This window comes from Peromyscus californicus, unplaced genomic scaffold (assembly GCF_007827085.1).
Source record: "Peromyscus californicus insignis strain IS unplaced genomic scaffold, ASM782708v3 Scaffold_4__1_contigs__length_199733344, whole genome shotgun sequence".
Classification (NCBI taxonomy): domain Eukaryota; kingdom Metazoa; phylum Chordata; class Mammalia; order Rodentia; family Cricetidae; genus Peromyscus; species Peromyscus californicus.
Window position 1 is genome coordinate 16,944,017 of NW_026294562.1, and position 27,915 is coordinate 16,971,931.

General features: G+C 47.4%; 1 long non-coding RNA gene and 1 other non-coding gene across 7 annotated transcripts; one reads left to right on the forward strand and one right to left on the reverse strand.

Moving 5' to 3' along the window:
* The first annotated feature begins 790 nt into the window (after positions 1–790).
* LOC128124912 (uncharacterized) lies at positions 791–27,915 on the forward strand. Of its 6 annotated transcripts, XR_008223049.1 has the most exons (5): positions 1,443–17,245; positions 20,135–20,330; positions 22,448–22,693; positions 25,393–25,545; positions 26,582–27,915. It is a non-coding gene; the product is annotated as an uncharacterized LOC128124912 (long non-coding RNA). The 6 variants fall into 6 exon arrangements; XR_008223046.1 differs by lacking the exons at positions 25,393–25,545; positions 26,582–27,915 and adding an exon at positions 791–965 and having other exon boundaries at positions 4,589–17,245; positions 22,448–25,383; XR_008223048.1 differs by lacking the exons at positions 25,393–25,545; positions 26,582–27,915 and adding an exon at positions 24,710–25,383 and having other exon boundaries at positions 22,448–24,311.
* Positions 25,390–25,553, reverse strand: LOC128095878 (U1 spliceosomal RNA). The gene has a single exon (XR_008213472.1). It is a non-coding gene; the product is annotated as a U1 spliceosomal RNA (small nuclear RNA).

Sequence of the window (27,915 nt, forward strand, 5' to 3'; positions counted from 1 at the left end):
GAAGCCTTCAGTGTGGCTAGGTAGGGAACTTTTTTTGTTAAATCACTATGTAGCCCAGGCTAGACTCCAACTCATGATCATCTTGCCTTACTCTCCCCAGAGCTAGAATTACAGGTGTGTCACCACATGCAGCCTGGTCAGGGCTTTATTAGCATCAGAGTGAATTATTTTACACGTGGTGATTCTCCCGTTCATACTCTCCCACCCCAAATTCTGCATCACAGAAAAAGGTCAAGTTCATTGCTCCACAGGTCAGAGGGCAAAGGTTTATAAAATGACCTTGAAGCTCAGGGAGGCAAAATCCACGACCCAGAGCAAGTCAGAAGCTCAGGTAAGCAGGTATTTATCATATTTCTAACACCCCACATGACCATCTTTTGTCCCATGTGACCCCTAGACCAAGAGATAAGCTGGAATCAATCTCTCTCTCTCAGTCTCACTCTCCTTTTTTCTCTCAAATATACAACACACACACACACACACAGAGAGAGAGAGAGAGAGAGAGAGAGAGAGAGAGAGAGAGAGAGAGAGAGATTCTGTCTCCTCCTTCTCTTCCTCTCTAAAAACCCCTTGTTCCCTCATAGATACAACCTTGGTATTCCCCCCAATAGTGGAAAACAACCCCAACAAGTGCCTATGAAAAAAGCCTTTAAGACTCATGAATATTTAGCTCGTCCTCATGTAAAATATATGACTTTGTGTAAGGATCAGGCGAACGAGGTGCATGATTTTTTTCTGATTTATGGGCCTGGAGACGGATTATTCATAGCAGAGCAGCTGTGTGGAAAGATTCATCCGCTGCAAAATGTGATTGTACATCAGGCAGTGTGTGGGAACGGAGCTATGACTAATGGCTGCTTTACATATAAATGAGAAGGTTTGTGCTAGGAACTGTAAAAAAATACAATCACTCAGCTGACGGGCAGGCTCCTTATCGTGGATGCAGGAGAGGGACCACCAGAAAGGTAGGCGAATGGATGCCCCCCCTCCTCCAGAGCCAGGTCAGGAAAGAGAGGGTGGAGAGAGGAGATGGGGAGGAGAAGTCTCTTTTCCGGATCCCTCTCGGTCTCTGCATTTAACCTGACCTTCTAGGCCTCACCAAAAGCACATCTGGGCAGAGATTGTCCCAACAGAAGTGCTATGTTGCCCACCATCTCGAAGTGGGGCGCATACTGTAGCTTTCCTAAGCTCAGCTTTGGGCTGCTGAGGGTTCAGGTCCATTTCAGAAACATGCATCGGGGTAAACCTTGGAAGAAAAAAGATCTCAGTGAACCTGAGGCTTCCTTCTGCCACTCCTCAGTCTCTCTTGCTTTCTGTTGTTCATCTCTCTCCTCTCTTGTAGCTGAGACAGGCTGTCTAGACACTGCAGATGTGGACAGATGTTGGGTCTGTAATTTATAACAACGGCCTCCAGAAGGCAATTCCAATTTGTTTCGGTAAGGCTTTGAGTTACAGGCAGAAAAAATATCCTGTAAATACCGTTGACTTACATGGTAACTACACCAAGGGTTTACTTAGTGAACAATCACTAACTATAGCATAATTACACATCCCTGCAGATTACTGCAGAATTGTGTCACTGAGCAGGCAGTGACCACCAAACTGAATTTCTGGCTGTGGGAAGGGCTGGGAAATAAGGGCGTTAGCCCACATTTAGTAGGAATTTATGTCTATTTCTTCAAATTATCAATTAGCCTCTCTATTCCGAGGAGTCTTTCCATTTTATCTCCATCTCACAAGCTCCAGGCAAGTGTGTGCTGGTTGCAGTTTTCAGCTGATACAGGTTTAGGCCATGCAGTATCTGGGGGTACTCACAAAGCCCTCAGACAAGCATGAGGCTAGTGATTAACTTCTCCATTATCGTAATGGGATACACATTCAGCAGCAGGGCTGAAGGGCACCGAGCCATCTTCACTTTGTCCTGGTGACCGATGATTCAACAGCTGTCCAGGCCAAAAATGAAGCTGACTGGACCACCCACGTTGGGAAGACTATTCTGGTCGTTCTAGTGGGAAATGGTGGGGTTCAGTTTTAGAATACTTTCTCAAGAACTTCACGTTGCTTCTTACTCCCATCTGGAGTGGTGTGAGTGTCTCTAGGGAGACTGGTGCTAAGGCTGATAGTATGCAAAGAAGTTAAGTGGTCTGACCTTGACCACAGCGCTGGCAACAGAAGTCACATTTGCACTGGGGGTCTGTGGTCCCTGAGAATTCTGACCAACTGGTCCCTTTGGGATTAGGGGATCAGAATTGGCTGGCAGCTGGGAGCTGGGGCTTCTCTGTTTGTGTCGGGTTGCAGCTGAAATAGCCATCAAGGTATCACTTGCATCAGGCTGGGTGTGGGGGGAAGGGAGGTGGGAATAAAGGGGGCAGAGATATGTGGATACTGAATGAACATGTGTTGTACACCAATTTTTAATCCATCGCCGACCTCTTCTAGTTGATTTCTTTCATATAATCTCCCTTCCCCCTCTCACCTGTCCAGAGACGATCAAATAAAAACTTAAGCCTGCCGGGCGGTGGTGGCGCACGCCTTTAATCCCAGCACTCGGGAGGCAGAGCCAGGCAGATCTCTGTGAGTTCGAGGCCAGCCTGGTCTCCAAAGCGAGTTCCAGGAAAGGCGCAAAGCTACACAGAGAAACCCTGTCTCGAAAAAGAAAAAAAAAAAAAAACTTAAGCCTAATACACCTCTAGTCACAGACCCCTGGGTTTCCACAGACCCTAAAACAAATGCCTCCTCTTTAAGAACAGATATTGCATGGGGGCAATGGTGACACACACCTGCTTTTAATCCCAGCACTCGGGAGGCAGAGGCAGACGGATCTTTGTGAGTTTGAGGCCAGCCTGGGCTACAGAGTGAGTTCCAGGCCTACACAGAGAAACTCTGTCTCCAAAAAGAAAAAAGAAAAAACAAAACAAAGCAAAAATCAAAAAAACAAAGCAAAACAAAAAACAACCCAGGTATTGCCTAGAGAATCCTGATTCTTTGCAACTGCTGTTTGAATCCTCTCATTCTCCCTGGCTCCGGCGTATGGTAGGCTGGGTAGCTATCCAACTAGAGTGATATCTTGCCCTCACCCGAAGAAGTGGTCTACTTTAACAAGAAGCAGAGCTTCAGTACCAATCACTGGCTGGGAGGGAAGGCGACTGGAACCAAAGGAAGAGAAATAAGAGTATAACCAAAAGCACACTGCCCTGGTAAGCACTGGCCACTGGGCACGAGCTCAGTTCTGCCTAGGAGAAAAAGATGTTAGCTGCAAAGGATGGGTTTAGGAAGCAATTTGTGTCTTAAAAGTTTACAGTGTTCAGCCTGGGCTGCATGGTCAATTTAAAGCCAGTTTGGGAGACGGTGAAATTATGTCTCAAATGGAATAACAAACAGCAAAGCTGCCGACCTGTGGCTGTGGCTCTGTCGGTAGACTGTCTCCCTATTGTGCTGCAGGTTTGAAGATGCCAGGAGTTCTATCCGCAGCACTGCATAAGCCAGGTGTGTGGGCACATGCTGGTAACCTTAGCATTGAGGAGGGTCAGAAGTTCGAGGCTGTCCTCAGCTACATAGCAAGTTTAAAGCCAGCCTATACTATAGGAGATTCTGTTTTTTTAAAAAAAATAGTATTTGATCCAGACATGGAGGCATATGTGCTATAATCTCAGCACTTAGTAGGCAGAGCCAGGAGGATCACAATTTCAAGGACAGTCCAGGCTACATAGTGTAACCCTGACCTCCTCCCCACCAAAGCAAAGAACTTTAAGGTTTGGGGTGCAGTGCTGAGATTCCTGAGACATGTTTTTACAGTGACTTTGAGAACTACAAGTGCATGCTACTTTCCAGGGACCTGTGAGATCCTACTGAGATGTGGGTGATGATAACCAGGAGCCCTTAAGCCCAGAGATGTTTCTCAGGGCACCAAGCCCCTTGCAGCTCCTTGGCAGCCACAGATGTGGGTACTTATACTTAGAGCTCCAGGAGGGTTGTGGGTAGGAAGAGGGATTCCCTCTGGTCAGGAAGGATGAATGAACTATAATAAATAACGTTAACAGTGAGGAAGACTAAAGAGGTTATTGTGTGCCAGGTGTAGCTTAGCTCCTTGATGATCCATCCATACATTAGCTCTTTAAAGAAAAATGGACCCACTGCCAGAGGGCAGAGCTGTCCTCAAAGTAAGAGGAAGATCACCATTCACAGTCCCACTCTGTGTCTTCTGGGAGCATTAGCTGGAAGGTCAAGTACCGTTTCCAGGTGTGGAAGATAGAAATGAGTGGGAAAGGTCGCTGCAGGGATTTGAATACATAGACGTCTTCAGGGAGTCAGCTTCAAGGTGTAGACTGGGGTGCCGCAACTCGAGTGGAGATATCACTGAACTGTGAGCGAGCTAAAGAAAGGATGGACTTCCTCACATGTATAAACATGTGCAGGATCATATGTGTACATACATGCCTACCTGCGTATCACCTGGTACTTAAAGACTTCTGAACTACTAAGAAAAGACCAACTATCTCAAGCACAAGGAACTATTTCAAGAGATGCTCCCACATGACAGTCTTCTGTAAGCCTCTGCTTTGTCTTTGTTTTGTTTTGTTTGAAACAGGATCTCTCTATATAGCCCTGGTTGTCCTGGCATTCACTATGTAGGCCAGGCCAGTTTCAAACTCACAGAGACCCACCTGTCTCTGCCTCCCAAGTGCTGGGATTAAAGGAGCGCACCGCCAAGCCCGGCTTCTGTAGGCTTCTTGGTCAGCTAACCCAAGCCTGGGATGTTGGAGGAAGATGGATGGAGCAGGATGAGGAAGAGCACACCTTCAAGGGTTTTCCAGTGGACTCAAGATCTGCTCTTGGTTCTCCAGACTTAATCATGTCCAAGGCAAGGGACATGTATGTGGGAAGGTCTGGGACAGGGGACATCAGATTCAGAGCCCGACAGTAGGTGTTTTTCTAGTACTGATCTCAAGGATTCCAAACTAGTTTATTTGGAGTATAGAAGAACAGGAGCTTTGGAGCCAGGAAGCCTAGGGTGGAATTCTGTCCTTTTCTGCTTATTAGCTCCCCATCTATTCCTTTACTCAATACATATTTAGTGAAAGGCAGCATGTACTAGGTGTGTGTCCTCTTTGGGGCAAGCTGCTTAACTCAGCTACTTTTAATTCCCTTATCTCAAAGGTAAGGAAATGTAACTACATATCACAGTTGTACACACAGTTGACACTTGATAAATGCTTGAATGTTCCAACTATAACTTTCTAATAATGTCTTTCCTTGTTGATATTTCCCTCCAAATGTAACTCATCTAAATTTTGGGGAATTTTGTAACATCCCAGAGGATCACCACTTCCTAGAGGTGACATTAACAGTGGGTGAGGACGTCACTCTTCTCTGGCACAAGACAGCGTGGTATAGGTTCAACCCTGGGTCGTCTCTCTCTAGGCTGTGAGTCCTCCATGGGCTGAGACTGTGTCTTCATGGTATAGGTTCAACCCTGGGCCTTCTCACTCTAGGCTGTGTGAGTCCTCCATGGGCTGAGACTGTGTCTTCATGGTATAGGTTCAACCCCGGGCCTTCTCTCTCTAGGCTGTGAATCCTCCATGGGCTGAGACTGTGTCTTCATGTGTTCAGCATGGTGGCCATAGTATGTGTGGCAGTGCCACAGAAAACCAGATATGGGACTCAAGAGATAGCTCAGCAGTTAAGGGTATGTACTGCTCTCTCAGAGGATCCAAACTTGGGTCCAGCACCCACATCTCATAACCACCTGTAACTCCACTTTTAGGGACTCTGATGTCCTCTTCTGGCCTCAGTGAGCACCTACACTGTGCACACCCACACCCACACACATCCACACACAGATACCTTTAATTAAAAAGAAAAAAAAGCAGAGCTGGGCAGTGGTGGCGCACGCCTTTAATCCCAGTACTCGGGAGGCAGAGGCAGGTGGATCTCTGTGAGTTTGAGGCCAGCTTGGTCTACAGAGTGAGTTCCAGGGCAGCCAAAGATTCTAGACTGGTGGTCCTACAGGTCTCTCATTGCTTCATTCAACAAATATACTATCACCTTCAGTACCCCTAGGGCTCTATGCCAGGTGCTGGGGAATATAATGAGTAAAACAGACTGGGCCCCTGCCTTCGTGGAGCTCAGAGCCAGTGGGAGAAGATAGGCTATGATCAAATAGTTGAAAAAGGAAGCAAATGATGCTAAGAAAATGTATTTATAAGCATATATGCATATTTTATATGTGTGTATTTATAAGCATATATGTAAAAAGGAGGGTACAGTGGTTGGAGTGAGAATGTCCGCTATAGGCTCAGGTGTTTGAACACTTGGTCCCCAGTTTGTGGCACTGTTTGGGGAGGTCTAGGAGGCGTGGCCTTGTTGGGGAAAGGCTCTACCCCCTGGAGGTAGACTCTGCATCATTGCTAGTTCTCTCTCTTTCTGCCTTGTGCCTGTGGTGAAGGATGGAAGTTCTCAGCAGTGCGCTTCTGAAGCCATGCTTGCTGCTTGCTGCCATGTCTCCCATCATGGTGGACTCTCACCCTCTGGAACTACAGGCTCAAATAAGTTTCTTATATAAGTTGCCTTGGTCATGGTGTTTTATTATGGCAACAGAAAAGTAGCTAATACAAGAGGGGGTGCTGACCAAGTCTGAGTAATCACAAGGTTTTTCCAAAGTGCAACATGTCTGCAGACATCTGTACTAGGAGCTGGAGTTAAGGCCAGGTTGGTAGTGCTGCAATTTTTTTTTTGTTTGTTTGTTGTTGTTTTTTTTTGAGACAAGGTTTCTCTGTGTAGTTTTGTGCCTTTCCTGGAACTCACTTTGTAGACCAGGCTGGCCTCGAACTCACGGAGATCCACCTGCCTCTACCTCCTGAGTGCTGGGATAAGGGTGTGCGCCACCACTGCCCGGCCAGTGCTGCAATTGTTCAGGGAAGTCTTTCCTGGTGACTGCTTCTGTTGTGGCACATTTAGATCTCCAGGAAAGGCGAACGTGACTGGAACATGGTTTGTAACCATGAACACTGAGCAAAGAAGCTGGAGGGTAAGTTCTGGACTTTCTCTCAAGAGCAAGAGGACACCACTGCAATGCTTTAAGTTCAGAGACAGTGATGGTGCTGAGTTCTCTAGGCAACAGATGGCAGTGACCTTGGAGTGGGGTGGGAAGGGTGATGGGAGAGACTAGAATGGACAAGCTCTCTGTTCGCCAGTGAGTTGAGAAGGCTCACTGATAGTTGGGACCTACAATTGCAGATGGAGATGAGGCAGGAGCACAGCTGACTCTCAGGTTTGGGTTTTTGTGTTGGTTTTGTCTTTTTGTTTTTCAAGACAGGGTTTCCTTGTGTAGCCCTGGCTGTCCAGGAACTGGCTCTGTAGCCCAGGCTGGCCTCGAACTCAGAGCTCCACCTGCGTCTGCCTCCCAGTGCTGGGACTAAAGGTGCGCGCCATCGATGCCCTAGTTGACTTCTGGGTTTGTAAACTTGTTCTGAGCGTTTATCTGCTCCTTGAAGACTTTTGGGAAAGGTTTTCCTTCCTGGTCATTGGTGCATTTAGTTCTGATGCCTTCCGAGGTGAGTGGATTTCCATTTCCAGAGGATGAAGAAATGATCAAAATCCCTGCTGAACCTGGGAGGCATTGAGAAGGTCATTTCCCCTAAAGCAACCCCTTGTTATTCAGGCACTCACATTCATCTCCCCAACTCACCCAAACCCAAACATGCATCCTCTCCCTCTGACCTCTCAGACCTACAGACTTCCCAGCACTCCCCACAGGCCACTCCATTCTGCCCCTATTCAGCCTCACCTCCCCAAAGCTCCTGCACCCCCCTTTCTCCTCTCTCCTCCCGACCTCCCCCTCATTCTGGCCCCAGCTCCCCTCTGCCTCCACTTCACCCTATTAAGAAACAACCACCCCACAGAAGCCTCTGCCCCTGGCGGCTGCTCCCTGAGCCCCGCCCGCCCTCCCTCCTCCTGCTCCTCTTCCTGACAGATGCCTCAGAGCCCCGGGCCGCAGTTAAGGTGACGAGATGCAGCAATTCTTTATGAACATTTCATTCCTGCTCGCTACACGACGTAAATTAGATGGTGTGTTACATTCGGGCAATAAGAGAGATATGTCACCACGACGCTGGCCCATTGGATGGAGAGGGTAATCCTGCCGTGAATTTCATTACTGCTTTTATATAGACAGAATTAGCTCGGTGACAGCGAGCCTGATTGTCTTTCACTAGGGGTTTGGCGAAGAGCTGAAAGGATTTCACCCTGATGTGCACACTACTGAGTGACCCCGCTTACCAGCGGCTCTGCTGATTGCTTTGCACCTTGCAGACTCCGCAACTGGCTCAGCCTCTTGCCCGCCTCACTCCCTCCGGGCCTCCAGCCCGCCCCGCCCTGCCTGGCTTTCTCTCGAAGCCAAAGCCAGAAGACCTAACAGAGGAGTCACAAGGTCATGAAGGGATGTGTCGGTGGGGAGGAGAAGGGTGGCAGAGCTAAAACCAAAATAAAACAAAACTCCTTCTGTGACTAAGCTCTCCTGGCCGGGGCCTAGGGTCCTCACTCTCACCACTCCCATGAATGGGTAAGAAAGCCCATGGCCCTCCAGGCGGGAGCTGGTGCATCCTCTTAGGTGTCCCCAGCAGAAACTGCAGAGCTTTCTTTGGGTTCCTGCCTCTTGGCCTCCTGTTTCTGTAGGAGATTCTCTTACTTGCACTTTCTCCTTGTACCCGATTAAGTCACTCTAACCCCACATGTAACACTCAGATGATGTTGAGTAGATGGCCCCAAACTAGCAGACTGCAAAACTGGACCAAGGATTTCCTTCCTAGGTCTTTGCCGTGGGATGGCTGCTCCTGGGAGAGCCAGTGGAGCCCCTCCCTAGTACTCTGCTTTCTGTCCACTCCCTTCCTCACCCGTGTTGACCCCTCAGCCATAGCCTTTGCCAAGGCCTTTCTGAAGCAGCTGTCTGCTCCTGGGGTTGGCCAGGGACACGGACCATCACTGGGACCCTGATCACCACTTTAGTTCTTTCCAGAAGCCCCCAGAAAGATTCTCTGAGATTCTATTCTTTGAGGGCTAAGGGACCAGGCCTGGAGCAGACAGCATAATCTCCTCAAAGCTTCTTTTTCTTTTGGTCAACCCGACAATTCTGTCAGGAAAGCTCTCTCTCGTGACCCAGAGCAGTGAGGGCTGTGGCTGGGTTGGAAGGCATTAAGGTCACAGTGTCCACTTTCCAGTGGGGGAGGGGATTTCCGGAGCTCAGCAGAGGTCCGAGGTGGGTGTGTGGGTGCTAGAGGCCTGAAGTAGGGTCTCTACATGCTGACAAGTTTCCTAGGGACAGCCAATTGAATTTTCCTCTCAGTTGCTGTCCTTACTTGTCCTCCTGCCTGTGGTCATATCTTTTTCCCAGTACAACTTGCCCCTCTGGGCCCTGTCACTTCCCACCAGGTCAGGACAAATCTGAAGGGCCTGTGATAGGTTAAGGCCTTTTTGGAGACCAAGCCAGCCTAACTTTTCCCTCTTTGCGGTCCTGCTTCTTTCTAGCTTCATCATCATCATCACCATCACCATCATCATCATCATCATCACCATCATCACCATCATCATCACCATCATCATCACCATCATCATCATCATCACCATCATCATTATCATTTTATATGGATGGGTGTTTTGCCTATACCACATTATTTGTTTACCACATGCATGCCTGATGAGGCCAGAAGAGAGTGTTGGATCCCCTGGAACTGGAGTTACAGGGGGCCACCATGTGAATGCTGGGAATTAAGCCCAGGTCCTCTGGATGAGCAGCCAGTGCTCTTAAATGGTGAGCCATCTCTCCAGCCCTTCTTCCCAGTTTTATCTCAGCACAGTATGGTAGAATTTTTGCACAGAATGCTTCATTTTGATCAGCTTTCAGATCCAACCTGAAAGCAGTTCCTGTCCTATGCACTAATGGGGCCACCACAGGATGAAAGTGTGTAAAATATAGTTCCCTGGGAGATACAGCTGCTGCCTTTGGCCAACAAGGTTAACATTGCGATTGTCATCATCGTCACAGCTGGCCCCACTCAGCTGGTACAGCAGGGGTCAGCATATAGATAAATGCCCAGCTTTCTTGCTTTACCCTAAGGACAAGGTCCTCTATATTTTGTACTTTATCTCTTTATCAGAATGACCTTCTCAATTGACCAACTTGTTCAGGAAGACAGCCATGGTCTCAAGGATTTAGGGGTTTGAACAGTTCTGCAGTTCTGTTACCCACTTCTCATTCTTAATTTAGTTTGTTTTGGTTTCTGAGACAAGGTTTCATGTAGCCCAGGCTGGCTTTGAAATCGCTATGTAGACAAGGATGAGTTTGATTTCCTATCGTCCTGCCTCAACCTCCTGAGTGCTGGGGTTACAAGGGTGAACTACCACAGTTTCATGCAATGCTGGAGACTGAAGCCAGGTCTTCCTGCATGCTAGGCAAGGACTCTACTTACTGAGCCACACCCCCAGCAGTGGGTGGGGAAAAGAAAGACCAGTAAGTCAAACCCATGGCATCCTTCCTTCTACACTCTATGGGTGTGTTCCTGGTTGGCTTCCTAAGCATGCACTTTCCTCACAGGGACCAAAGCTTCCATCACTGCAGTGGAGGTAGAGCAGGCTCCCAAGGAAAGCCTGAGGGCGGAGTCTCCTCTGTTTTAACTATAATTCCTCCTCCACCTTGTCTGCAGAGCCAGGAAACGATGGGCCAGTCAGATAGCTCAGCAAGCAGGTGAAAGCGATTACTCAGTGTCCTCTGTTTGATGTCCTTCAGAACCCCATAAAGGTAGAACAGAGAGAACTGATTCCACCAGGTGCTCCTCTGACCTCCACAGAGCATTATGGCACATGCCCCTTTCCTCACAATAGTGACATGACTTAAAAAGTTTTACATTAAAAAATTCTAAGATCTCTTTCTCCCAGGGGATAGGGAAGAGGGTGGCAGTGGCCACATTACTGTTACTCTTCTATGTGTCTCCTCTTGGTCTCACAGCCTTTCAGCCCTTTGGAATGAATGGCTGGTGGAGGCCTTGCCAGAGGAGCCAGATCTCTGCCCTCCCCAGGACTTGCTCCCAGGCTTTTCTGGAAGCCATGATTTTCTGAAAGGCAAAGGCCTAGGTCTTTTGCTCTGGAGCTTTTGGTGCAAGGCTACAGATGCTGAGCAGAGTCAGGGAGCTGGGGGATGGAGTTTCTCACCCTACCCCCACCCTCTTCTGACGTCACAGCCCTCACTTCCTGACACTAATTGGTTGCCTTGGAAACAAGTTCCTTAAAAAGCAGGATGACTGGATGTGGTGGGAGGGAGAGCCACAGGAGACAGCCTTGTCACAAAGAATCTACAGAGCCCCTCAGAATCAAGCAGAGCTTCCCAGAGTTGCTCTCCTCCTTGGAACACATCTCCGGTATGGAGGAAGAGAGTTGCCAGCTTAGGGAAATGCTGTGGGCATTGATGGTCCACATTTTTTTTTTTCTTTTTTGAGACAGGGTTTCTCTATGTAGCCCTGGCTATTCTAGAACTCAATCTGTAGATCAGGCTGACCTTGAACTCACAGAGATCCACCTGCCTCTGCCTCCTAAGTGCTGGGATTAAAAGCGTTCGCCACCACTGCCCAGCTGGCCCACATTTCTTAACGGGACTATACAAGGGTAGTCTAGTTCACCATGCCTGCCATTTCCTGCTTTATTTGAGGGTACATTGCTTTTGAGTGGGGAGATCATATTGCAAAGTCAGAGTCCAAGGCAAAAAAAGAAAAAGGAGGAGGAAAAAAGGAAGGAAGGAATGAAGGAAGAAAGGAAGGAAGAAGGGAAGAAAAGAAACAAACAAAAATACAGTCACTAACTCTGGAACAAGTGGATATCAGAAGTGATAGGGGCTTGCTCTTTCAGCGCCAGATCAGAAGTGATCTCTTCTAAAGAACTGTCATTAACTAGGCAATCTCCCACCCACCCTCATCTGCGCGCGCGCAAACACACACACTTCACCATTTACTACAGAGCTTACACATATTTTTTCAATAAACACTTACCCATCTTTGCTATGTCATAGAATCTGCACCAATCCCAGGGGATAAGACCATGAGCAGACAGGGCTCTTAAAGGAGCGCACCACCTCTCACAAGTTGTCCTCTGACTCCCACATGTGTACCTTGGAACGCATGACACCCCCATAAATGAATGCACGTAATAAAAAAAAATTTGAGACAGCGTCTCTCTACATAGCCCTAGCTGTCACTAAAACTCACTATCCAGGCTGTCCTCAAACACAGAGATTTACCTGTTTCTGCCTCCCGAGTACTTGGATTAAAGATGTGTGCCACTGTTGCCCAGCTCATAATAAAAAAAAAATTTTTTTCGAGACAGGGTTTCTCTGTGTAGTTTTGGTGCCTGGCCTGGATCACGCTCTGTAGATCAGGCTGGTCTCGAACTCACAGAGATATGCCTGGCTCTGCCTCCCAAGTGCTGGGATTAAAGGCGTGCGCCGCCGCCGCCGCCGCCGCCGCCGCCGCCGCCGCCGCCGCCGCCGCCGCCGCCGCCGCCGCCGCCACCACCACCACCAGCACCACCACCCAACACAAAAATATTTTTTAAATGAGTTATTGGACTAGAGAGATGGCTCAGTAGTTTAAAAACATGCTGCTCTTCCATATGGTACAAACCCCACTAGCCTTTCAAGGACCCCAGGGTCTTTCTTCTTCTCTCAAGGCCAAGGCACAGAGGAGTGGATAGGGCTTGAGGGTGAGAGACGAACCGTATCCACTGCTATGTGTCCTCTGGAGTTCATGCACAGACACCAGACATAGCCATTCTTCTGTGCACTTATGTCCTGATGTCACACTTGTACACATTTTTTGACCAGTAGCAGTCATTTTGACTTCTTCTAAATTGGCCAGTACAGAGGTATGAGGATGTGTGTGATTCCACTTATGATCTCGAGAGTGAGCATGTGTTCCGGAGAAGGAGGATTTAGGGGTGTGTGTGTGTGTGTGTGTGTGTGTGTGTGTGTGTGTGTGTGTGCATTTTCCAAATGCTTGGCTTTTTTCAAAATGGCTTGGAGCACTACTGTCATTTATGGGGTTTCAAATGTCAGAACAGGGCCCGAGGGGAGGCAGGGGAGATTAAACTGCAAGGTGAAGGTTATAGATGACGTTTCTGATAGGCAGACAGGCAGACTCAAATGATGCTGCACTTTAGCAGTCGTTCACACACACACACACACACACACACACACACACACACACCACTATAGTTCATCTCCTCATATTTTAATGGCGTATTCTGAAAGCTAAAAATCATGAAAGTCTATGTCTAAAAAGGCACATCTCTGCTTTTAGAACCCACCAGCCGCTCTCTGTGGTTTGTGTCTATACTCAATGCACTTGCCTTCCTAATACGTGTACTTGTTTTCTGTCTCTTTGCATATAATATCCTTTTTTTCTTTATTTTTTGATGAGGTCTCAAGTAGCCCAAGCTGACCTTGAACTTAATACATAACTGAGGATGATCCTGAACTTCTGATTCTCCTTCTTTACCTTCCGAGTACTAGGACCTTAGGCATTACCACCACACTCAGTTATATACTTCTAGGAATAGAACTGAGGGCTTTGTGCACTAGACAAAATACTCAGCCTGCTCAGCTATCTCCCAGTCCCCTTTGTATTATTTAACTTGACCACATTTCCACACAGCATCCTAGCTTAAAACATAGTAGAATTATGTAATTAACAATTTATATCAAGTCCGACTGTCTTCCTAAGCTTATTAATTTGTATAATGTAGTAGGTAAAGTTGAGAGTCCTATTTTATAAAGATAAAGAAACTGAGGTCAATGAGATCTGATGTGTTGGCAAGACCACCCAACTAGAAATGGACAGGGAGGGCCTTGAAATTCTTTTAATACTGGTTTTTTTTGTTGTTGTTGTTTTTGTTTGTTTGCTTTTGTTTTTTGAGACAGGGTTTCTCTGTGTAGCCCTGCCTGTCCTGGCACTCACCCTGTAGACCAGGCTGGCCTCGAACTCACAGAGAAGTGCTGGGATTAAAGGCATGTGCCACCATACCCAGTTCCTCCTCACTATTTTTGAGATGAGGTCTTCCTATGTAGCCCAGGCTAGGCTTGAGTTCACTATGTAGCCCAAGCTGGCCTTGCTCTTGATCCTTCTGCCTCAGCTGCCCAAGAACTACAATCAATTACAGGCTTGTGCCACCAGGTGCAGCTTCCAGAGTCCGAAATTTCCTGCAGGCTGCAGCTCTAACATGGTTAGACACTAGAAGCAGCTGGGAAGTTGGAAAAGCCACAATGCCCTGGGTCTCCTCACAGACACTCTGATTCAAAGGTTCTGAGAAATGCTTGCTGTGTGTTTATTTTGTTTGCTCTGTTTGTCTGAGTTCTCTCTTGGCCCAGGCTGGCTGTGAACTCGCAGCCACGCTGCCTGGCTTCCCTAGAACTACAAGTGAGCATGATTCGTCGGGTTGTTGTCCTTTTGTTTTTGAGAGAGTCTTATTCCGTTACCTCAGTAGTTTCAAATTTACAGAGATTCTGCTGTCTCAGCCTCCCCATTGCAGGCCCGAGTTAACACGCCCAGCGTGTGGTCTGTTTTTAAAGGGCCAGTGACTCAGAAGGCAGGCTCACTTTGCCTTTTTGTGAAGGCACCATCTCATCTCCATCCTCCTCAATGGCTGTCTCTCCCTTTGCTTCTCTGTGGACTTTTTCTGCATGCGGGTGTTGGATCCCCTGGAAATGGAGCTCCAGACAGTTGTGAGCTGCCGTGTGGGTGCTGGGAATTGAACATGGGTCCTCTGGAAGAACAGTTGGTGCTCTTAACCGCCGAGCCATCTCTCCAGCCCCTCCTGCTCAGGATGATCAATCCTTGTTTCTTCTACCCCATCTACCTCCTTCCCCCTCCAAAGGCCTCATTGCTTGTCTACCTCAGGCTGGTGAATGAAGAAGTTGCTGTCTAGATGCCCCTCAGGTGGCCGTCCTAAATGGGTGAGACTTTTGCCCCAACCAAAAACGAAGGTAGAGTATCAGTTCCACTTAGCCCTGTGGCCTGGAAGAAAGGGAAGTGAGAAGACTGGTAAATGACTTAGGAGAGAAGAATGGAGGAAAGGAAACCAGAGGAAGGAAGGAGAGGGGAGCTGGCTCCTTAGGAGACCACCCTAGCCGGGCGGTGGTGGCGCATACCTTTAATCCCAGCACTCAAGAGGCAGAGGCAGGAGGATCTCTGTGAGTTCAAGGCCAGCCTGGGCTACAGAGTGAGTTCCAGGACAGCCAAGACTGTTTCACAGAGAAACCCTGTCTCGAAAAACAAAAACAACAACCAAAAACAAACAAATAAAAGAGAGAAAGAGAGAGAGAGAGAGAGAGAGAGAGAGAGAGAGAGAGAGAGAGAGAGAGAGAGAGAGAGAGAGAGAGAGAGAGCACCTTGACAGCTAGGGCCCACATGGAGTCCTCTCTTGCTTGACCCTCTACAAAACAGGCAATGCCAAAGGTTAGCTGTAGTCTGCAGGGGCCTTGAAGCTTGTTTCTGCTCACTAGATTTAAGATGATAATGATGGGCACTGGGCATCCATCGTCCCAGAAGGCAGAAGGCAGAGGCAGGTAGATCTCTGTGAATTTGAAATCAGTGTGGTCTACACAGTGAGTTCCAAGATAACCAGGCTGCATGATGAGACCTGGTCTCAAAACAAAACAAAACCACAAACAAAAATAAAGAATAGTACCAACAACAAAAAACTTACTGCCTTTTATTTATTTATCCCAAGCCTATTCTACTTCTAGTCTCCATCTTCTTTGAATCATTCAGTCAGGGCAAAAAATATGATGGTTGGGTTGGAGAGATGGCTCAGCGGTTAAGAGCACTTGTTCTTGCAGAGGACCTGGGTTCAATCCCAGCATCCACATGATGGCTCACAACCATCTCTAGTTCTAGTTCCAGAGGATTATCCACCTTCCCCAGGGCTTTGTGGACACCAGGCATACAAGTAGTACCCAGGCCAAACAACCATATGCATAAAGAATAGAATAGACCAGGCTAGGCCAGGCTAGGCTAGGATAGGATGGAATAATGCCCTCCCTGCTCTCCAGCCCCACCTCCTCCAGGAGCCCTGCCTCCTGATCTTCAGCTGGAAAGGACAGCTCCTTCTTGTTGTCTTCCTGTGCCTTGCAGCTTTGAGTAGCTCTCACATTGATGTTTATCTTCATAGTCACGTGGCTGGATTTAGAATCCAGACTGAGTCACTCTTAATGTGTGTATGAGGGTGTGTCAGAGAGGATTAACTAAGAGGAAAGTGAACAGTGGTGGCACTATCCCTGTGAACCAAGAGGAAGAAGAAGGAAGAGCTGTATGCTGGCATCTGCTTCTTCCTGACTTCTGGCCCACTGTGAAGTGCAGAGCTCTGCTCGGAGGAACACTACCACCCCTACCTCATGATAGGCTGAACCCTCTGAGGCCATGAGCAAAGTAAGTCTTTCTTCCTGAGAATTACTTATGTTGGGTATTTTGGTCACAGTGACAAAAGCCAACTAACACCCTATGTTCTGACTTGCCTGTTTTCAAATCTGCCTCCCTCTCTGGACTGTGACCTCCTAGAAAGCATGGACCTTGTCTTATTCCTTATGCAAGAAGACTAGACTCAGTCCTCTTGTGAGTTCACAGACCATCCCCTCCCTTAGCTAAAGCCCTTGAGTAAGGATGCTCTGGTTTCTGGACCTCAAAGGATTAGTATCACCCTTATAGCCAAGGCAGAGAAGCTAAGTGTGATGGTTTGAAAGAAAATGGTCCCCAAAGGAAGTGGCACTATTGGGAGGTGTGGCTTTGCTTCAGTGGGTATAGCCTTGTTGGAGGAAGTGTGTCACTGTGGAGACAAGCTTTGAGGTCTCATGTATGCTCAAGATACAACCTAGCGTTTTAGTCCACTTCCTGTTGCCTGAAAAATGTAGGAATCTCAGCTACTTCTCCAGCACCATGTCTGCCTGCATACTGTCATATCCCACCATGATAATAATGACTAAACCTCTGAACTGTGAGCAAGCCACCCCAATGAATTGTTTTTTTTCTTTATAAGAGTTGCTGTGGTCATGGTGTCTCTTCACAGCAATAAAAACCCTAACTAAGACACTAAGTGTGAGGGAAGGGACCCAAATCAGTCTCTGGCCAGACACTGGATTTGCCTGAGTGATGCTGGGTGCCCAGGCCCAGCTCTGACTTCTGCAGCGCTGAGACCCATTCCTGTCCTGAAGGAGGTGAGTACCACTCTTCTCTTCCATATGAGTTCACATTGGAATACTTCTAAAGGAACTTTGAGAGAGACACCAGGAAAAACTAAAGTCAAGCAAGCAGAACATTTAGAGCCACAGAAATAGGATGCAGATGTCTAATCCTAATTGGTCACTCCTGCTTAAGACAGCACATTCAAGAATCACTTTTTGAGCCAGATGTGGTAGTACATACCTTTGATCCCAGCACTTGGGAGGCAGAAGCATTTGGATCTCTCTGAGTTCATGGCCAGCCTAGTCTACATAGCAAGTTCTAGGCCAGCCAGGGCTACAGAGTGAGACCCTGTCCCCCCCAAAAAAAAGTCAGTTGGGGTGATGGTGGCACATACCTTTAATCACAGCACTTAGAGGCAGAGGTAGGTGGATCTCTGTGAGTTCAAGGTCAGCTTGGTCTACAGAGTGAGTTCCAGGACAGCCAGGGCTACACAGAGAAACCCTATCTCAAGAAAAAAAAAAAAAAAAGCGGGGGGGGGGACGGGGGGGGGGGGACACCAGTGTCACCCACATCATATAATTCAGAGAGTAGATAGTAGGTGCTATTATTATGTCCCCAACTCTTTTTGTTTGTTTTTGTTTTTGTTTTTGTTTTTTTTTTTTGGTTTTTCGAGACAGGGTTTCTCTGTGTAGCTTTGCGCCTTTCCTGGAACTCACTCTGTAGCCCAGGCTGGCCTCGAACTCACAGAGATCCGCCTGACTCTGCCTCCCGAGTGCTGGGATTAAAGGCGTGCGCCACCACCGCCCGGCTGTTTTTGTTTTTTAACACAGGACCTCTCTGTGTAGCCCTGGCTGTCCTGGAACTCACTCTGTAGACCAGACTGGCCTTGAACTCACAGAGATCCTGCCTCTGGCCACCCCCCCCAGTTCTGGGACTAAAGGTGTATGCCACCACCACATCTCCTCCCCACCCCCACCCCGCACCAGACACACACACACACACACACACACACACACACACACACACACACACACACACACCTTAAACACAGTCTCTTGTAGCCCAGGCTGGCCTTGAACTCTCTATGTAGCTGACGATGACCTTGAGGTTTGATCTTGCCCCAACCCCTGAGTTCTGGGATTGGAGGCCTGTGCCATCACATTATGTTTCATATAATTCTCATCTTATAGATGAGGGCACTGGGGCTTAGAGAAATCAGGAGCACTGTCCATGGTGCCACAACTAATAATTTAAAAAAAAAAAAATCAAGGAAGGAGGGCAGAATGGTAAGCAAACCCAGAGGGTACAGAAAACGACTAAAGTACCATCTCCCTACCAGCGTCGCTACCAACCTGGGTTTGGGGTGGTCCCCACAAAGGAGAGAGAAACCCTCTTCAGAGCAGAAAGGGTGACTGACACCTTGATCAAGGATCTGCAGCCTTTTCTCTCCAGGTCCTGAAGGGCACCTTTAGCCTGGACAGCCCTGCCAGGGACTGAGCTGGACTCAGAAGAGGTTCTGGGAGACAGGACCTGGCCCTCCTCTTTTCAGAGCCTCCAGAACCCGCTCCTAAATGAGACTGTCTCATATCTCCCTAGCTGAATCCTGTGGCTTGGGCATTCTTGATGGGAGCCGTCCTGGTACCTAAGGGAAGGAACAAGGAGATAAGATCGAATTCATAGCCTCCCCTCCCCACCTCCTCACCCCCACCCCCCAAGTCTAGCAGCCAGCCATTCTCACCACCACCCCCTGCTCCCCACCCCTGGCAGATTCTCACCTTCAGGCAAAGGCAGACGGTGGCAGGGCTGGGGAGCAGAATTTAAAACAACCCCGAGGGCACTGCAAATCCCCACCATTAGTATTTAGGGAATGTGAGTCCCGGGGGGGGGGGGGGGGGGGGGGGGGGGGGCGGGGGGGGCGGAGAGGGAGAGGGAGAGGGAGAGAGAGAGAGAGAGAGAGAGAGGGAGAGAGAGAGAGAGAGAGAGACTAGGAGATGAAGACTGAGGTGCTCAGAGATGCAGACAGAGATGGAGACATTACCAGGAGGACTGCAGAGAGAGACAGGGGAGAAGGCGAGAGGAAGGAAAAGAAAAGAGACGGGAGGGTGGGGAGAGGCAGAGAAAGGGGGGTGGGGAGGAGAGAGGCAGAGAGAGCCAGTTGCTTTATTCATGGCTGGTGATATTATAGACTGAGTGAAAATCACATTATCGTAATGGGAAAGTTAGAGTTGCTGAGATGATGCCCCGAAGCCTCGGCGCTGATTGGGGTGTGATTGCTATCTGTATTTATATGTAGAAAGCAAAGTTCACTGCCAGTTCAAGATGGTGGCGGCTGCTTTATGCAACATAATTCTTCAGTAGGGAGACGCCCGGAGCAAGCAGAGCAAGCAAGCTGGGAGTAGGAATGTGAGCCCATCGGGAGCAAGGAGAGCAAACGCCTGAGCAGGCGCTGGAGAGAGCGATGGAGCCTGGGGTGGAGCCCAGCAGAGTTCAGCTGCCAAGGATGGCGCTGGGAGCCAGAGTGGAGCCAGGGCAGGTGGCTGGCCAGGGTGGACCATAGTTATGGGGGGAGGGGGCGCTAAGGGGTGAAAAAAAAGCTGCCTCCTCCTCCGTCACCTGTTTCCTGGGCCATTCAGAGTTTGGCTGTGGTCTCAAATGCAGTGCTGGGGCCCGACCTTCAGAGGTCTCAGACCTTAGCTGGGCCTGATGGTTCAGGCCTGTAATACCAGCACTCCATGACTGAAGCAGAAGGATTGCCAAGAGTTCAAGGCCAGCCTGGGTCACATAGTGAGTTCAAGACCAGGTTGGCTACAGAATGAGGCCCTGCTGAAAGGGAGGGAGGGAGGGGGAGGGAGGGCGGGCAAAATAGCCATACACATATGGTAAAAATGAATAATTATCTTTTAAAAATGTGTTTATTTTAGGTGTATGAGTGTTTTGCCTACATGTGTGTCTGTGTACCACCTATGTACCTGGTGACCAAGGAGTCAGAAGAGGACATCAGATCCCCTGTAACTGGATTTATGGACAGTTCTGACCCACTGTATGGGTGCTGGAAACCAAACCCAGGTCCTCTGCAAGTTTTCTTGATCACTGAGCTATCTCTCCAGCTCCAGTAAGGTGTTTTTTAGTTTTTTTAAAATTTTTTCAGACAGAGTTTCTTTCTTTTTTTTTTTTTTTTAAAAAAAATGATTTACTTACTTATTATGTATACAGCATGTATGACTGCAGGCCAGAAGAGGGCACCAGATCTCATTATAGATGGTTGTGAGCCACCATGTGGTTGCTGGGAATTGAACTCAGGTCCTCTGGAAGAGCAGTCAGTGCTCTTAACCTCTGAGCCATCTCTCCAGCCCAGAGTTTCTTTATTGTTGTTGCATATTTGTTTGTTGTTGTTTTTATAGACAGGGTTTCTCTGTGTAGCCCCGGCTGTCCTGGAACTCACTCTGTAGACCAGGGTGACCTTGAACTCACAGAGATCCACCTGCCTCTGCCTCCCGAATGCTGGGATTAAAGGCGAGTAAATCTTAGACATGGGTGGAACTACATATTTGATCCTCCCTCTGCCTGGACTACGGAATTCACTAATGCCAAGCTGCACAATGAAGATCAGAAAGCTAAAGTTTATTTATTTATTTAAAGTCTGAGCCTCCCTATTGCTGGAATATATTACAGGAATATACCTCAGCACTCATACTGAGGCTATCTCCTCCTCAAAAGCTTTTCAGTTTTTCTTGGGAAAAAGAGGCAGGACTGACTTTGACTGTTACTCAACCCCCAGAGAGCCGGATAAAATGCAATTTCAAGCCGGGCGGTGGTGGCGCACGCCTTTAATCCCAGCACTCGGGAGGCAGAGCCAGGCGGATCTCTGTGAGTTCGAGGCCAGCCTGGGCTACCAAGTGAGTTCCAGGAGAGGCGCAAAGCTACACAGAGAAACCCTGTCTCGAAAAACAAAAACAAAAAAAAAAAAAAAAAAATGCAATTTCAGATATATACAAGTAAATCCTTAGTATAAGTAATCCTGTGCATTATTTGGGATAGACTTAAATTTATTTATTTTATGTGTGTATGTGTGTGCTTGAGTATAAGTCTGTGTATCCCCTGCATACAGGAGTCTGTGGAGGTCAAAAGAGGCATTGCATTCCCTGGACCTGGAGTTATAGATGGTTGTTAGCTGCCAGGTGGGGGCAGAGCTGGGAACTGAACCCGGGTCCTCTGCAAGAGCAAGTGTTCTAAACCACTGAGCCACCTCTCCGGCCTCACTTAAACCTTTTTAAAAGTGTATTTGTTTATGTGGAACTCCGCTTTTCCTAGGAATCCTGTATTTTCATTTGTTAACTCTGGAACCCATGCCCAGTGGTGTGAGATTCTGTATTGGTTTGCTGAAGAATGCCATGCCCTGGGCGGGACTCACCCCTTCACAGACATGTGGCTTTAAACCAGTTCTTAAGCTCCTAGATTCTCAACCTTTTTATTTCATCAGGAGATGACAATAATACCTACCTCACTAGATGACTCAAATGTTCTTTGAGGTGTATCATTTAAAATGCTGCTCTGAACATAGTTGAGCAAGTGTCCTTGTGGTATGCTTGAGCATCCCTTGGGTATATACTCAAGAGTGGTATCATTTGGTCTTGAGGTAGATTGATAACCAACTTTCTGAGAAACCGCCATACTGATTTCCAAAGTGACTGTACAAGTTTGCACTCCTACCAACAGTGGAACTGAACCAAGATCAAAGGAACTCACAGACTTTACACCGACAGCTGAGGAACCTGCATGGGACCAGACTAGACTCTCTGCATACAGGAGACAGTTGTGTAGCTGGGTCTGTTTGAGGGGCCCCTGGCAGTGTGATCAGGATCTATCCCTGGTGCATGAGCCGGCTTTCTGGATCCCATTACCTATGGTCGGACACCTTGTTCACCCTTGATGAAGTGGGAAGGGGCTTGGTCCTGCCTCAACTGAATGTACCAGGCTTAGCTGGCCCCCCATGGGAGAACTTACCCTGTTGGAGGAGGGGATGAGAGGTAGGGGAGGAAGGTGAGGGAGTGGAAGGAGGGATGAGAGGGGAATCTGTGGTTGATATGTAAAATTAATAAAAAATAACAAAAAATAATAAATGAAATGCTGCTCTGGGCTAACAGGTGTAGCTGAGGGGTAGAACACTTAGCAAGTATGTGCGAGGCCCTGATTCCATCTAAGTCACCTTTTCTTCCTTTCCCATCTCTTCCTAGGCTGTGAGGAAATCAAGTGAAAGGCTTGTGGCAGGCTTCCTGGCAGCTGCAGCCTGAATGGGGCTTCCCAGGGCAGACCTGGTCGTACGATGGGCCCCTCTCTGGTAGAGACTCGACTTACATGGTTGGCTGAGAGTTTTGGAAAGCCCTGCTCAAGAGTGAAACCTGGGTATGTGGTGCTTCACACCTGTAATTCCAACACTGAGGATCCCTGGGTCTTGCTGACCAGCCAGCCTTGCCCACTTGGTGAGAGTTTTAGGCCAGTGAAAGACTGTGTCTAAAAAGAATATGGTTTGAGAAATGACTTCCAAGACTGTTCTTTGGCCTCCACATGCATTCACACACACATATGTATACACGCCTGCACACATGACCATATACACATAAAAATAAGTTCAAAGTTGTTCTCAGCTACGTGACAAATTTGAAGACAGCCTGAGTTCCATGAACATAAAACGAAGTTCTCAAACATAAAACGAAGGGCCAGTGAGATGATGCAACAGAGGAAGAACTTGTCACCAAGTCCAATAACTGGTGTTAGATCCCTGGGACACACATGGTGGAGGTAGTGGCAGGTTGTTCTCTGTCCTCCACACATGTGCACACACACACACACACACACACACACACACACACACACACACACACTCTTAATTAAAAATAAAATAAATAGCTATATTTTTTTTGGTTTTGGTTTGTTTGATGTGTGTGTGTGTGTGTGTGTGTGTGTGTGTGTGTGTGTGTGTGTGTATAACCTTTATTTTATATTCATTGGTATTTTGCCTACATGTATGTGTGAGGGTTTCAGAAGCGCTGAAACTGGACTTTAAATAGCTATATTCTTGTTCTTTCTGTTGGCCCATCTATCCCTAGCCACAGGATCACTGGACAGAGATGGCGCCCATGCAGAAATACACTCACGGCTGGAGAGATGGCTAGGTGGTTAAGAGCACTGGCTGCTCTTCCAGAGGACCTGGGTTCAATTCCTAGCACCCACATAACAGCTCACTGTCTGTAACTCCAGTTTCAGGGGATCTGACACACTCACACAGACATACCATACATTCAGGCAAAACACCAGTGCACATAAAATAAAAACAAATTAAAAAAAATACATTCACTCACGAGGATACAAGAAATCCTTTGTGTTCATACCACTGTTGGACTCCCAGGAAGTAAGAGTCTGTAAGAAAGGCATAAAGACTTTCCTAAGAAGCTGCAAATCCCCTTCCTGATTTCCTGCTATCTCCTCCCAGCCTCCAACCCCCGCTTCTCCCTCCATGATCACACCATCCTTCCTCTAACCCCCTCCCTGATGTAGAACATTGTAGGTCTGAAGGGCATGATGGAAATGGTATGATGGATGGTCAGGATTCTCCGCATAGCTGAGCCCAGGGCAGAGCCAATGCACATCTGGCCTCAGGACACGCTTCTCCTACTTGGGGGTTGAGAAGTGATTTTCATTTTCCCTCTTTAAGAATCACCTTTCACTCTAGTGATCTGGTGTGGGCCTTAGAATCTCTACTCAGTCACCAGCAAAAACTGCAGGAATTCCACCAATGATTCTAAAGGCCACTTTCCTGCAAAGGTCAGCCTCTTCCTGAGAGGCAAGGGCCGTGTCTGACAAGGAAGATCCACATCTTCCTTAGCTTTGATACCCAGATGTTGACTTTCAGTCCTGGTGGTTTAAGTCCAGGAGTGTCGGTTGTTATGTGTATCATCGAGAAGTATGGAGACCCTTTCCCAAGGAACGTCTGGGCATCCCCCAACCTCCCTGGGTTGCTCTCCTGGAAACCACGTGTCCTAGTTAAAGATACTACTGCTATGATGAAACCCATAACAAAAAGTAAGTTGGGGAGGAAAGGTGCTGTGGGATGTTCTGTATGGCAAATATGTTGCTAATTAGTCAATAAATAAAACACTGATTGGCCATTGGCTAGGCAGGAAGTGTAGGCGGGACAAGGAGGAGAATAAAGCTGGGAAGTGGAAGGCTGAGTCAGAGAGACACTGCCAGCTGCCACGATGAGAAACAGCATGTGAAGATGCCGGTAAGCCACGAGCCATGTGGCAAGGTATAGATAAATGGAAATGGATTAATTTAAGCTATAAGAACAGTTAGTAAGAAGCCTGCCACGGCCATACAGTTTGTAACCAATATAAGTCTCTGTGTTTACTTGGTTGGGTCTGACGGCTGTGGGACTGGCAGGTGAGAAAGATTTGTCCTGACTGTGGGCCAGGCAGGAAAACTCAAGCAACAGAAAGGGTTTGTTTGGCTTACGTTTCCACATCGTAGTCCCTCATTGAAGTCAGGACAGGAACTCAAACAGGGCAGGAACCTGGAGGTAGAAACTGATGCAGAGGCCATGGAGGGGGTGCTGCTTACTGATTTATTTCTCAAAATTTGCTCAGCCTGCTTTGTTATAGAATCCAGGACCTAGCCTAGGGATGGTACCACCCACCATAAGCTGGGTCCTCCCCCATCAATTCCCAATTAAGAAAATACCCTACAGGCTTGCCTACAGCTCAATCTTTGTTATTTTTAATTAAATTTTTTCATTTATTTTACATTCTGACCATAATTTTCCCTTCCTCCTCTCCTCCCATCCCCTCCCTGAGCCTCACCTCTGCTCCCCACCTCATACACTCCTCCTCTGTTTCTGTTCAGAAAGAGGCAGGGCTCCCATGAGTGTCAACAAAGCATGTCATATCAACTTGAGGTAAGACTAAGCTCCTCCCTTCGTTTTAAGGCTGGGAGAGGCAACCCAGTATGGGGAATAGGTTCCCAAAAGCCAGCTCAAGCATTAGGGACAGGCCCTCATCCCATCACTAGGAGTCCCACAATTAGACCAAGTTATATAACTGTCACACATATGTAAAGGGCCTAGGTTGGCCCCATGAAAGCTCTCTAGCCCTACAGCCCAATTTTTTTTTTTTTTTTTTTTGAGGGGAGAGAGCGAACGCAGTCCCCCACTACCACAAATTATGCAGTCGAGTTTCCCGCATTTGGGGAAATCGCAGGGGTCAGCACATCCGGAGTGCAATGGATAAGCCTCGCCCTGGGAAAACCACCTTCGTGATCATGGTATCTCCCCTGCCAGGTAATTTTTTTTTTTTTTTCCTACAGCCCAATCTTATGGAGGCATTTTCTCAGTTGAGAGGTTCCCTCCTCTCAGATGACTCTAGCCTGAGTCAAGTTGACATAAAACTAGCCAGCACACCAGACTATTAAGAAGACGTCCTACTGACCCCAGAAGGGTCTGAGGTGAGGATTAGCATATGGGGCTTCTCCATGCTCATTCTAATCTACTCTGTTTTTGGCTATCAGGCTAGAACCTAGAAGACCTCTTCTGGGGTTGAATCATTTCAGCAAAACAGAAGCATGTTGTTGTGGAAAATAGTAGTTTAAGATGTGTTACATTCATTTACACTATGGAATATTTGTTAAATGATGCAAAGATGTGTTGCATTCTTTTAAGTTGCATTTGTTTAACTCTGTAAAACTATGTTACTGTGCCTGTCTAAAACACCTGATTGGTCTAATAAAGAGCTGAACGGCCAATAGTGAGGCAGGAGAGAGAAATAGGTGGGGTTGGCATGCAGAGAGAATAAATAGACGAAATCTAGAGAAGAGAAGAGAGGAGAAGGAGAGGAGGGACCAGTCAATCAGCCACACAGCCAGCCACCGAGTAAGAAGGAAAGAGAGGTATATAGAATAGAGAAAGGTAAAAGCCCAGAGGCAAGAGGTAGATGGGATAATTTAAGAAAAGCTGGCTAGAAACAAGCCAAGCTAAGGCCGGGCATTCATGAGTAAGAATAAGTCTCCATGTGTTTATTTGGAAGCGAGTAGAGGGCCCCCAAAAAGCAAAGAGTGAAAAAACAAAAAACAAAACAAACAAACAAAAAAAAAAACTGCAGCATGTCAGTCCATTGCTATAAATAATAATTTATGGCCTTCTAAATGTTTATGTTTATTCCCATAGATTTATGATGCTCTCAAACTTGGTCATATAATCCATTTGTAGTGGGAAGCAGTGAATGCAAAGACTCCTAACTGACCAAAATTCTGATAATTTGTGACTGTGATTACTCAACCCTAAAATAAATACCTCTATATCACCCCCTGACCCCAACAAGGCTCGGAGCACATGTCGGGAAGCCGGCAGGAAGACTGTGAGAGCCAGAGGATGGAAGGAGAGCTGTGAATGCTGTGCTCTGGACATGACACAGAAGTTGGACTCATGAAGTCACAGCAGCTGTGGTTGTCTGCACAAGACCTGTATAAAATCAAGCCAGTCAAAATTCCAACATGAGTGGAAGAGGGGCTCACAATGCCCCACCTCTAGCTGAACAGCTGTTAGCCATAGATGGCTTCTGCAGAAGGTGGGGGAATTTCTAAGAATGTGGTCACTGGTCCGTTCTTCATTTCCCAGTGGATGCTCTCACACACATTGGCACATGGGCAACACTAACTGGACTCAGTTACAAAAACAAAACAAAAAACCAACCAAACAAAAAGACCTCAAAAACAAAACAAAACAAAAACTCAAAACCCAGAACAAAACAAAACAGCCCAGGAAGTCTAGCAGGGCAGAGGTGGAATTGCAGGGGAAGAATGGGGATGGATATAATGAAAATACATTGTGAGGGCTGGCAAGACGGCTCAGAAATTAAGAAGTTAAGAGCAGGGGGCTGGAGAGATGACTCAGAGGTTAAGAACACTGGCTACTCTTCCAGAGGTCCTGAGTTCAATTCCCAGCAACCACACGGAGACTCCTCTGGTGTGCAGGCATCTATCCAGGCAGAATACTATACATAATAAAAAGTAAATAAATCTGAAGAAGAAGAAGAGGAGGAGGAGGAGGAGGAGGAGCAGTGTTGCTCTTCCAGAGGATTCAGATTTGGTTCACAGTATCCATATGATGATTCATAACCATCCTTAGGTCCAGTTCCAGGGGATTCAATGACCTCTTCTGACCTTCATGGATCATGTAGGCAAAACAATCACACACACGAAATTTAAAAAATTAAATGAAAAATGAAAAATACACTGTAGACACATATAAAAATCTCTACATATTAATACAAATATAGTATTTTTAATTATTTGTGGTGATTTGAATGAAAATGGTCCCCATAGACTCATAGGGAGTGGCAATATTAGGAGGTGTGGCCTTGTTGGAGGAAGAGTGTCACTGGGGGTGGACTTTGGGGTTTCAAATGCTCAAGCTAGGCCCAGTGTCTCTCTCTTTCCTGCTGCCTACTGATGCAGATGTAGAAACTCTCAGGTCCTTCTCCAACACCATGTCTGTCTGCCTGAAGCCATGCAGGCTTCCCACCGTGATGATAACGGACTAAACCTCTCAACTGTACGCCAGCCCCACTTAAATGCTTTCCTTTACAAGAGTTGCTGTGGTCATGGTGTCTCTTCAGTGCAACAGAAATTCTAACTAAGACATTATTGAAATCTA